The sequence below is a fragment of the Carettochelys insculpta genome, chromosome 33, assembly GCF_033958435.1.
Source record: "Carettochelys insculpta isolate YL-2023 chromosome 33, ASM3395843v1, whole genome shotgun sequence".
NCBI lineage: Eukaryota > Metazoa > Chordata > Testudines > Carettochelyidae > Carettochelys > Carettochelys insculpta.
In genome coordinates, this window is record NC_134169.1 from 1029875 (window position 1) to 1041837 (window position 11963).

Genomic DNA, 11963 nt, shown 5'->3' on the forward strand with positions numbered 1-11963 from the left:
CATAGAGCAGCCCCTTGCACAAAGGGACAGGTGTTGGAGAGGGGCTTGGGAGTGTGTGCAGAAGGTCTTAAGCTCTTGTCCAGGGGTTGCTGTGGATCCTACATGTTTGTGGTGCAAACAGCCTGGAGGTGAGTATCTCGAGACAGTTCCCACTCAGCAGCACAACGGGCATAAAAGAGGCTCCCTGCCTGCTCTCGCTCCACGCTGCCCCTAAGGTCGCGTCTACATTCGCAAGTACATTCGAAATTAGAACTGGAAGACCGAGCTCTTTCAAAAGAACTCGCGGAGCGTCCACACTCACCCTGCGCCCTTTCGAAAGTAAGTTTGAAAGAACTCCCGCGTTCTTTCGAAGTCGGTCCTCCGTTCCCAGGATGGGAAGAGCGGCCTCCTTCGAAAGACAATTTCAAAAGAGATCAAGTGTAGATGCTCCGCGGCCCGCTCATTTGAAAGGGAGAGTCCTCCACGGCGGCAATCAGCCGGCAGGCGGCAGCACCGCTCAGAGCACAGACAGAGCTCTATGGTTCTAGTGTCCGACCAGGCTTAAGAGGATGCAGGCTCCCAGAAACCCTCAGGCAGGAAGCTGAGAGCGTAGAGCCAGCAGTGAGGCCACACTGCTCTCCAGCTCACCAGCCACCACGACCGACAGCCAGTCCCCCACACCACCCAGACCTATGGCCAGCCACCCAGATCCCCGCCCACCCCAGGGGCCCTCCAAAGACAGCGGGGAGTTCTCCCAGGAGGCGGCCCAGGCCCTGAATCATCGAACCCCCTCCTGGACAGAAGCCGAGATCCCAGACCTCCTCTCCCTCTGGAAGGATGAGGAGGTCCTCTAACAAGGGGGGGTCCTTTGCCGCAATGCGGTCACCTTTCAGCTGCTGGCAAAGGGGCCGCTCGGCCGTGGCCACCCCACCTGCACACTGGACCAGGTCCAGTCAAATGAAAAGAACCGCGGCAGGGGTATTGCAGGGCCTGGGACGCAGCCAGGCGGTCGAGGGCAGCCCCCACAAGCTGCCCCTTCTACAAAGAGCTCCACTGCCTCCTGGGGCCGAAGTAGGCCGGACCTCCCACCATCTTCCTCAACACATCCGTCAGGGACACTGAGCCAGAGACAGCGACTGAGGGCGAGGAGCATCCGGGGTCGTTCGCCAGCACCAGGCGACCACGGACAGCACAGCCACTCGACCCCACCAGCGATGACAAGGGGCTCAAGCGAAGGGGCTCTTGTCATTGATCTCCCATCCAGGCCATCCAGCTGGGTCCGGTCCGACTGTGCCTCACCTGCCTTCCTGGAGGGACCACTAGGTAGGTGCCATGAACACCAGCCTCCCTAGTGCTCAGGGAGGGAGTGTCAGGTCCCACCCGGGGTGGCCACAGGCATCCCACAGGGCCACCAGTCCAGGTGCATGTGGACCCTGGACAGCTCTGTTCCCCGGGCTCTCAGGGGGATGATGCGCGGCACTCAGCACCACATAGATGGGACAGCATCAGAGGCTGCCCAGACAGGGAGGCAGCAGGGAAACAGCATCTGGGGGGGTGCGTTCCCCCAGGACTGTCACCCAACCCCACCTCTGCAGAGACCCACCCTGTCACCTGTACCTCTCTGCCCCTCTCCTGAGCTCCCATGGGCAAAGCTGCTCATCATGGACTTCCTCCAGGGCCTGCTCCTTGTGCTTCTGCATCTCACCCCCAAGGGCCCTTCCTCTGCCTTCCCCAGCCCTCTGCCCACCAGAGCAGCAGCTGGGGGACCTGAGTGAGGAAGCAGAACTCAGGCAGGAAGAGGAGCAGGGCAGGCAGGGACTGGCACCACTGGTGAGTTACCTGGGCCTGTGGTGCTGCAGTAGCAGGTGTGCAGGGAGGGAGCCTGTGAGGCCAGAAGTCCTTTGTGGGGAGATGGGGAGCAGAGAAAGCTCATGGAGCTGCTGTAGCTGCTGCCCTTGGCAGAGGGCTCCTGTTGCTCCTTCCTGTGGGAGGTGTGTGTTGCAGAGCTGGGAATCTGGGGATCCTCACCTCCCCCAGGACCACTCTGCAGCCCTTCCCTCTGCCTGGGGTGGTGACTCTGACTTGCTCCCTGCCAGCCTCTCAGCCTGGTTCCTTCAGCTCTTTGGGCCTCCTGCCCAGAGCAGCCGCAAGAAGGAAAGCAGAAAAGACCTGCCCATGGCCAGCATGGGGCTTGAACCCACGACCTTGGCGTTATTAGCGCCACGCTCTGACCAACTGAGCTAGCCGGCCAGCTGCAAAAAGTCTCACAAGGGGCCTTTTTGGAACGGAGCAACAGGCAGCTGGAGAGACACTGAACAGAGATTTCCTCCCCTCCCCCACCAGCCTGGCCTCCCCTTTCAGACTCTCTCACCCATCCCCCACTGCTCGGAGCCCAGCTTGGGGTTCCCCCAGCCCCGGCTGCCCCTTGCCAGCTGTCCTGGGCCCTGCAGTGGGTCCCTCAGATCCTGTCTCTCCCACCCCTCCGCAGTGCCCTGATCCCCTTGTCCCCTCAGACCCTGCCAACCCCCCGCCCACTGCCCTTTTCCCCTCCTCCCTCAGCCACAAGCCCTGCCCGGGTTCCCCACACACCTGCCACCTCTTCCGGCTGGCAGCCGAACTCCTCCTCCCTCTGCACTGCAGAGTAACCAGCTGAAACCTTGGGCCCTGCCCAGGGGCTGTGTCAGAACGTCTCCCACCTGCACAATTCATGTCCACTGCAGGGGTTTGCTTCCCAGCAAGGTTAGGAAATGTTGGTGAGGAAGCAAAAGGAAGCTACAAGAGGGATCTCAGGTGTGTCAGGTCAGCACTGGGGACAGCTGGGGTGAGAGGTGAATTACCACTGGGGTGGGGGCACAGCTGGGTGTGGCTGGGAGTGAGGCGCCCCCTGTCACTCACTAGTGTGTGCACATGGTGTGCAGGGACAGGGCTGGGGGGGTGTCTCTGCAGAGGCAGGGCTGGGGCAGGAGCTGCTCCCACAGACAGGGCAGAACGTAGCTCCTGCCGACAGGGAATTGTGTCTGTGTAACAAACGTGCTGGAGGAGCTGGATGGCACAGGACTCCCCAGAACGACAAAGCTGTGAGGCACAGACTCTCTTCTGGCAGCCACAGCAGCACCTTCCCCACACCCATCACAACTGCCTTTTCCCGAGCTCCAGGCTGTGACTAGATTCTTTCCAACGCTCCTTTTCCATCAGCCTTTACCTTCCCCAGCAGGGAGAGAGATTGCCAGGGGAGGTCTTCTCTGCTCCCCAGCCAGACGTAGGGAAACATTCAGAAAGACATACAACAAAGCACCACCAGGAACTGAATCCATGATCTCCTGTTTATTAGTCAGTTATGTTAGCCAGCTAAGCCACCTTATTACGTCACTGCTTGCTGATAGGGAGGTGACTGTGTTAGTCTGTATCTTAAACCAAAAAAATGGTCTTGTTGCACTTTAAAGAAATGTGTCTTTGTGGGGCCAACGCACACGGTTGGACTGCCCACAACAACGCCTTCCCATTCCCCAGCATAGACATTGTGCCAGAGGGAAGCTGGAGTTGCTGCCCAGAGGACATTGAGGACAGGAGGAGTTAAAATTCTCCTTTCACATATTGGCTGTGTCTACACGTGCCCCAAACTTCGAAATGGCCATGCAAATGGCCATTTCGAAGTTTACTAATGAAGCGCTGAAATGCATATTCAGCGCTTCATTAGCATGCGGGCGGCAGCTGCGCTTCGAAATTGACGCTCCTTGCCGCCGCGTGGCGTGTCCAGACGGGGCTCCTTTTCGAAAGGATGCTGCCTACTTCGAAGTCCCCTTATTCCCATGAGCTCATGAAAACCTCAAGAAAACTACCTGAAATGGAGCACCTATTCAGATGAAGTCAAATGCTCCACCCCTGAGTTCTGCCCCTCTTTACCAGTTTAAGATGGTGAGAGTTTTGTTTCTCTGTAGAGGCAACTCAACCTTTCTCAGAAGGAATGTGCACATGAGAATCAGTCTAGTCAAGGAGTGCAGGGTGCCAAACTATCAAGAGTCACAGGTATCAAGAAAAGATTCAAATTGCATGTCTCAGGGTGTGATGGACAGCTATCTATCTATCTATTTATGTTCATTTAGAACTCTGAATTTTTCTATCTCAGTTCAAATCAATGTGGGTCCTCCAGGTAGCACTGAGGTTTGCTATAAATCTCTCTTTGTCCAGGGTTTTGTTTTCTTATCCACAGGTGCACCTGAGTGAGGGCTTTTTCCTCCTGCTGGATAAGTGAGGCCCACCAGAATGCCTCCTCCAGTATCCACCTTTTGGGGAAATTTCCAGCAATTGGCCTGCATCCCCCATTTGTTCAAAGCCCTCCCCTTCCATGAAGGCAAAGGGGCCTTGCTGTTGTGTTCACCTGAGTTGCTCTAAGGGAGACCACTGTCATGGCTGAAACCCTCTTACCATCTCCTCCCATTGAGCTTGCCACTCTTTTACTCGGGGGACAGGGCCCCTCTGAAGCTCCACCTTCTTCCCCCACCAGCAGCATGACAAACCTGCTGTGGGCTTTGTTGACTGGAAAAGAATAAAGGTATAAAGAATAGAGCTTTGAGGCCAGCAGAACTGGAGAGGAAATGGAGAGCAAAGAAAACCACTGGAACTGCTGTGGAGGGCAGGTGTCGCTTGGCAGGGTGCTCCTACTGCCTCTTCATGTGGGAGGTGTGTGGTGCAGTGGGAGCTTCTGGGGGGCTGGCTTTGTGCTATGGGAGGATGGGTCCAGGAAGCCCCAACCTCCCCTGGTCCAGACCCACTAGGAAGCCTGTCCCTTATGTACAGGTAATGGCCATTAAGCCTTCCTCTGCCACATGGACTGGAGACCCTGTCCCTGGTGGGGTGTTTTTGGACAGCAAGAATTTTGGCGGTCAGGTCAACAGAGTGGGGACAGGACAAGAACCTTGTGATCAACATCATCTCCTGGGATGGGGAAAGGCTGGCCAGGCTGGGTCCAGGGCTCATGTTCTTCTCAGTCAGGTGAAGGAAGCAACCAAGCAAAGGGAGGGATGGAGTTGGCCAAAGCCCCTTCCCAACAGGCTGGTAAGCCTCACCACATGCTGTGCACCTCGCCTGTGCATGCTGGTGTCTCCTCCCATCAGGGCTAGAGATTGCTCCCTGCCAGCAAAGTAAACGGTGGCACGGCCTTCCTTACCCATATGCTGACTGCACAGCTGCATAAGGCACCTCAGCATTTCCCAGTTCATTCCATTCATTGCAATGGGAGCTGGGCACCTGAGACCCCAATCCCAGTCCTGTGTTCCTTCCGTGCTGTGTGGGCCATGCTGCCAGGGAACAGAGAGGCCATGGGGATGCCGAAACTGATCTACAGGCTCGGGGACTCTGCCTAGACAGTTCTGTGCCTCCAGCAAATCCTCCAGGGGCTGTAGGGCATTGGGTAGCAGCAGTATCCCTTGTGCAGCAGCGTAGATTGGGGGCATATCAATCTCTGGTGCAGCCGTGTGGTGGTGCAGTGGGGTAAAGCAGGTTCACCTCTCACTAGCCCTTCCCCACTCCTAAAAGTGGCCAGTGTAATCAGCAGCAGCTCCTGGGGGTGAGGGGCAAGTGGATCCATGCACTCTCTTCCATTTGCAGGCACCACCCACCACTTCGTATCGGCCGTGGTTCCCCCTTCCTGGCCAATGGGAAGCGCAGGGGAGATTACTGCAGTCAAGGGCCGATGTGAGTTCCCCCTTCACTGCCTCCCACAGGGACTGCAGGGAACATGGCAGCCATTAAAGAGAATAGTTGAGACTCCAAGGCCAAGGAGCAGAGCGTAGAAGATCCAAGGCCTGAAGAAGTGAAGCAGGGCCAGGGTCAGTGGGAGTCACAGACTCATAGGGCTCAGTAATTGGAAGGTACCTGAAATGCCCATCGAGTCTAGTCCCATTTCCTCATGGCAGGACCAAGCACCATCTCTAGTGGGGTGAGCAAACCTCAGGGGGCATGAAATTTCCCAAGGGGGCCACAGCCCAGTCAGCTGCTGGGTCTCAGGCTCACCCACCTCATTAAAAATGATGAAATCTCTTCCTCTTTCGAGGTCTGCGTCATCACATTTATACATCGATGAATAAAGTTTTTCCTTTCTTCAGAGTTCTTTTCTTACACACACTCAAATGGGCTTTTTTATATATGAACATCACTGAAACTTCTGTCGGTTCTGACCACATTAGACAGGTTGTGGGGTTGTTGCTAATTTCAGGGAGGAAAAGTGGGGACCAATCTAAAAAGTTTCCTTATCCCTGATCTAGATCTTCACTGTTGGATATTTATCCATCTTCTAAAATATCTCCAAAGATGGAGATTTTGCCCTTACCCGAGGAAATTTATTTCAGTGCTTAATTGCCCTGACAGGAAATATTTCCTAACGTCCAACCGAAATCTCCCTTGCTGAAATTAAACGGGAATTCAATTTAATTAAATTAAAAGGAAAAAATTTTATGATTCCTAGATATATTCCCTGTTAGATAGATGGATAGATTGATATCAGGTATCTATCTATTGGTCATTACTCTGGCAAGATCAGGGATTATAGAACTCACTGCTCAAAGAATTAAATTTAAGCTTGACAGAGAAATAAAATTGTGGAATGTGCAGACCTGAGCAAAGAGATGTTCTGCACGTGAATTATGATACAGACCCAAAAGTGTGGATTTTGGGTCCTTTCCCTTTCAGTCACTGCATTAATGTCCTCCGAACACCCCCGGGGTGTGGGGATTTCTCTAGCCCTGGGCGCCTTCCAGTGCAGACCAAGTGCCTGTCTGGTGTGCGCTTTGGTGCCACACTCCCGACTGCACCATACAGGAGGCCTGTGATCTGCAGGGGCGTCAGATGAGATGATCTCTGCAAAGAGCCTGTGGAACAGAGCAGCCTCTGCTGTTCCCATGTGCAGCTGGCTGGAGCCCCAGAATGTCCCTGAGAGAGTGGGGGTGACACAGGGGTAGCAGCTCAGCCATGCAAAGGGGCTGCCAGGAGCAGGACATGAGCCCTGCTCGCCAGGGGCAGGTGTGGGAGTGACATCACAAGAGCCTTTTACAGCACCTCAGCCAATTGGTTAAAAGAAGTTGGAAGGTGGTGACCTCATAGAGAGTCCCTGACACCAGCCATGTGGGACAGGCTGCAGGGCTGGGGCCATCTCAGACACCCCCGGGGCTTCCCCACAGGGAGTCTCCTTCCTCCGCTCTGCCCATGAGGCTGGAGAGGAATCAGGGTGAGGAAAATGAGCATGAGAAGGAGCCTCTTTGTCCCGTTCTCCTTCCCTCTTGACTAACTGCGCTGGACGACCGACGTTCACCTGGGGCAGGTCAGAGCCTGATCCAGCTGATGCTGAGCAAATTGAAGGCAGGGAAAACACATGGTTAAGGTGCTGCCCTCCCCAGTGGAACTGAAGAGTGAATGAATCAGGGTCCTGCTTTCTCGTCCCATCGCCCATTGTTGTGAAGCACAACAGTCTGTGAGCCACGAATGCCCCTTTCTCTGGAGAGTCACTAACAGGCAATTTACCACAGAAAACTCTCTGCAAATGTGTGTTCAGTCTGTATGAAAAAGAAACGTGTTCTACTGACTGCACCGGCTCTGCGCTGAGATCAATGGTGTCAGCATTCATTTGTTGTGCAGAAATTGCCGTAGGTGTGTGAGGTGTTCGGGAGATGTAGCAGCACCAGTGAGAGGCTTGGCCAAGATTCACTCCAACAGCCTGTTTTCTTTGCATCTCACCTTCTGCAGCCCAGATAACAAAGACTGGCGTCCGGCCCTTGTGAGCACTTTGCCCCACACGTTTGACTTTTGCCCAGCTGAGGCACATTTGACTCTTTCTACTCTGTGATAGGCTGTAGGGGGGGGGGTTATTTGTGGCCTGGCTAGCTCAGTTGGTAGAGCATAAGACTTTTAATCTCAGGGTCATGGGTTCAAGCCCCATGCTGGGCGCTTCCATTCTTGCACTACTGTTCTCAGCCTAAGAAACAGTTTTCACTGTTGTCCCGGCCTCTGGCAGGAAATGTGTGTTCTTCTCCTTGGCTCTAGTACAAACAAAGACAGTAAAAGGAGGATTCGTGTTGACATTCTGCAGCCCTCTACTTGGAAGTAGTGGGGTCTGCCATGGCAGGAATCAGCTCTTAAAGCTGCAAGGACCTGGAAACCCTGAATCAGGAAGCTGAGACCATGCAGGCAGCAGCCATACCATGAGGTGCTCCTCCAGAGACCAGATGTCAGCCAGCCCCCTGAGTGCCCCCAGGGCTCCCCCACCGGGCCATCCCATGGCTCTCAGGCCTCCAGCCATTGGAAGAGGAAGTGGGGCCCGTCCTGCACTGAGTCTGAGCTCTGTGACCTCTGGAGTGAGGAGGAGGTGCTCCACGTAATGGGAAGCAAACAATGGAATGCAGAAGTGTTCACCCAGCTGGCCAAAGGCCTGACCACTTGGGGTCACCCTTCCTGCCCACCTCACCATATCAGGAGTAAGGTCAAGGAGTTGCAGCAGGGTTATGCCCGGGTGCAGGACTCAGCCATCTGGTCTGGGGGTTGTCCCCAACACTTGCCCTTATTACCCGGAGCTCAAAGCCATCCTAGGCCCCAGGGACACCTACTCTCTCCTGGTCTTCCTTGACACCATGGCCGAGGAGCCCCAGCAGAAAGTGAAGCCTGAGTCAGGACCAGAGCCCAGCTCCAAACCCCCAGGGCCAGAGCAAGGACCATCCAGCCCAGCACCCAAGTGACCCAGCGAGGAGGTTGAGCTTTTGCTGGACGTCCCATCCCACAGCTCCAGCTGGACATCTGCCCAATGGTCAATCCCAGACCATGGCGATGGACTGTCAGGCACGTACCCCACAGGGCACACACTCCCAGGGCATGACCCTGGCATGCTAGGGCCCGAGCACACCGCAGCCCATGGATAAGGCTACGGCCACCAGCACCCTCACCCTCGGAAAGTCCCATGTGCCCCCTGTCCCTCCCCATGTAAATAGTTAGTGTATATAGTTATCCCCCCCCATTGTACATAGATAGTTCTGATGGTGTTTGTTATGTTCCATGCTCAGAGGCGAGAATTTAGGTTGTTTAATGAGGAATCATTTTCATTTTTCACAACCCCCGCATGTTCTATGTGTGGGGGGCAGTGAGCGGGTGGTGGGGGTAATGTGTGGGTGTTGGGGGCAGTGAGTGAGTGGTGGGGGGGGTGGTATGCTGGTGGTGGTGGGAGTGTGCAGGGGAGACCTGGATGGTGCTCACTTGATCCCCCAATCAAAGTACTCCCATAGGGCCTCCCAGAAATGGACCCATTCTTTGGGGGCGTGAAGGCTACGGGCAGCAGCCCAGCTCACCTGTCCTCCTTTGGGCACCCGGAGGTGCAGCTGCTGGTACTGACACATCCATGGAATGGCTCTAATGCCACAGAGCACCTCAGCACAGCTTAAGAAAAAGGGAGGACCATGACTACGTGTGGCCAGATGACTCCCATAAAGAGCCTCCCCCACTCCCCCGGCCCCGGCCTGGCTTCTCCCCTCCACCAAACCCACCCCCAAAGCAGCAGGCATGCTGAGGCCAGCATCACACGGTGGTACAAAATTGGGCAATCCCCAAGTGGGGCCTCTTAACTGTGGGGCTCCTTTTAGCTGTGGGGCAGGAGCTGTGGCCCAAAGACACATTCCTCAGCTGCTGAGAAGCACAGAAGAATTCAAGTCTTGTCCAGGGTGGCACAGTCGAATGGAGACCTGCCTCAGGGCCTCTAGCTGGTGCTGTGGAAGAATCTATTGCAGTTGGGGCAGAGAAACATTCATTCCCCTCTGGCAAGTGTCTGCTCTTTTCCCAGCTGTGCACTGCCCAGCCCAGGAGCTGGGAGAGACCAGAGCCCCTGATTCAGCCTTGGGAACAGGACTTTCCTTAGAGACAGCTGCCCATGTCACTGGGTGCAGCTCAGCCAGGGGTGCCCCCACCTTGCCACTCTGTCTGGCTAGGGCACTGCACCCTGGCTGCAGGGGACTGAGGTGAGTGTAGCACTGTCGGTCTGACACTGGAGATGGGCTGGGTCCTGTCAGGCAAATGAAATCATCCCACCCCACCACCTCTGGCAGCCAGAGCACAGCTCAGCCTCACAGAGTTGGCCTGTGCTTGGAGTCTGCCCAGCACAGGCGCTGGGAGGCAGCCGGCTCAGCTGTGCTAGAAGTAGCATCACACAATAGGACTGGAACTCAACAAAGCTCAGCAGGATGGTGCCTATAAAGGTTCAGTGAGGATGGGATTCAAGCCCTGCAGAGCACAATGGATTAGCCGTCCATCCCCTTCACCACTCGGCACCTCACCCAACGTGCCTGGAACTTTTTCATATGTCCCAACTTCAGCCCTGCCAGGAAGTCTGGCCGGGGACACAGGACGTGCAGGTTTGGCCCAACAGGGCTACGCTCACTCCTGTCCCCTGCAGTGCTGCTTCCTGGGGTGAGCAGGGCCCTGTGGTGCCCTGGCCTGGGAGCAGCACAGCCCAGCCATGACCATTCTCTGCTCTGGGGCTGGGCCCTGCCCCAGCTCTGTGCATGTGTCCCTGCTGGGTGGGTACAGACCAGGGCCATGGGCAGGGACTGCAGCCTTTGTGTCTCCTCCTGACATGCTCTGCTCCTTTCCAGCTGCTCTGTTAGCACAGCAGCTCCAGCTGGATTGGCCCCTTCTCTGCCAGGCCTGTCTGTGAGGTAGGGAGCTGATGGGAGGCAGGTTCAGGAGCAGGCTGTGGCTGGGAGGGAACACGTGGGATAGGGCAGGGGCACTTGCCTGGCACAGCTTCTGTTAGAGGAGGGGCAAAGATAGTTCTGTGGTTCCCAGCCAGTGAAATCAGTGAGGGAAAACCCTTCAAGTACATGCCAGGAGAGAGCTTCTGTGCAGGAGCAGCAATGCATCTGCTGGGCTCCCCTCCTGGACAACAGGGTCTGGTTCAACTTCTTCTGTCACATGGGTGTTGGGCTTGTCAGAGAGAGAGGTTACAGCAGAAAGAGATGAGCCCTCAGGGGCATAAGAGAAAGTGAGACAAAAAGAGGCGTTCTTGCTTCTGCCTGGTTTTGAACTAGGGACCTTTTGCGTGTTAGGCAAATGTGATAACCACTACACTACAGAAGCTGACCTTGTGCCCAGGTGGTAGCTTGCCCTCCACTAAATTGCATCCTCAAGCCACTGCTTGCCCTGCCACATGTGGATGGGGGACCTAATAGAAATTGAGGGGAGTCCTTTACCAGCTCAACTGCTGGAGGAGAGGGAAGCAGCTGCACTCACAACTGGGACTTTCAATATCAGCTCTTCCAGAATTGAGGTCCCAAGTGGTTATGCAAATGACACATGCAATATTTAAGTCTGCACCTCATTTGCATTTCCTGTTGGCCACATTTCCTTGCCACTTCCAAAAGGGCTGGGCAGTGGAGCCACAGCCTTCCTGTGTAGATGCTCCACAGGACTTTTTGAAAGAGCTGTGGCTTTTTTGAAAAAAGAGCTCTCCAGTGCAGACATAGCCGTGGGGAAAAAAGTAGAAAAGCAGAGCCAGGCTCCAGCTGAAACATTTGCAACAGCTGATAACAAAGAAATGTGTGTGTGCGTAACAGAACACTAGAATTCTTTTAACAACTACAGAACATACAAATGTTTAAACTCCAGTTTTCTTCTCTCTCTTCACACTTGCTTCAAAAAAAGTAATTCTCAGCACACTGAAATGTCTCTCAAAAGGTTCCCATACGAGCTATTTACTTGGGCCATGGCTTCACTTTTGAAAGGGAAATGCTGAGGAGGCTCTGCCATTCCACACAGAGGAGCCAGGAGCACTGAGCTTTTAGCAGCCCTCCCCACATAAAGGAAATCATCAGTATGTCTTTTGGGGGATCATAGCTAACATGCACAAGGCCACATCCTGTCCACAAAGAGGGGACCCCATGAAGGCACCACTGGGAGTCGAACCCAGGATCCCCTGCTTACAAGGCAGGTGCTTTAACCAGCTAAGCCATGATGCC

The 11963-nt window shown here is 55.0% G+C and overlaps 4 non-coding genes across 4 annotated transcripts; 1 reads left to right on the forward strand and 3 right to left on the reverse strand.

Moving 5' to 3' along the window:
• Positions 1-2155: 2155 nt before the first annotated feature.
• Positions 2156-2229, reverse strand: TRNAI-AAU (transfer RNA isoleucine (anticodon AAU)). Its single transcript has one exon. It is a non-coding gene; the product is annotated as a tRNA-Ile (tRNA).
• A 5615-nt stretch (positions 2230-7844) lies between these two features.
• Positions 7845-7917, forward strand: TRNAK-UUU (transfer RNA lysine (anticodon UUU)). Its single transcript has one exon. It is a non-coding gene; the product is annotated as a tRNA-Lys (tRNA).
• A 3095-nt stretch (positions 7918-11012) lies between these two features.
• TRNAV-AAC (transfer RNA valine (anticodon AAC)) lies at positions 11013-11085 on the reverse strand. The gene has a single exon. It is a non-coding gene; the product is annotated as a tRNA-Val (tRNA).
• Positions 11086-11889: 804 nt separating this feature from the next.
• Positions 11890-11963, reverse strand: TRNAT-UGU (transfer RNA threonine (anticodon UGU)). Its single transcript has one exon. It is a non-coding gene; the product is annotated as a tRNA-Thr (tRNA).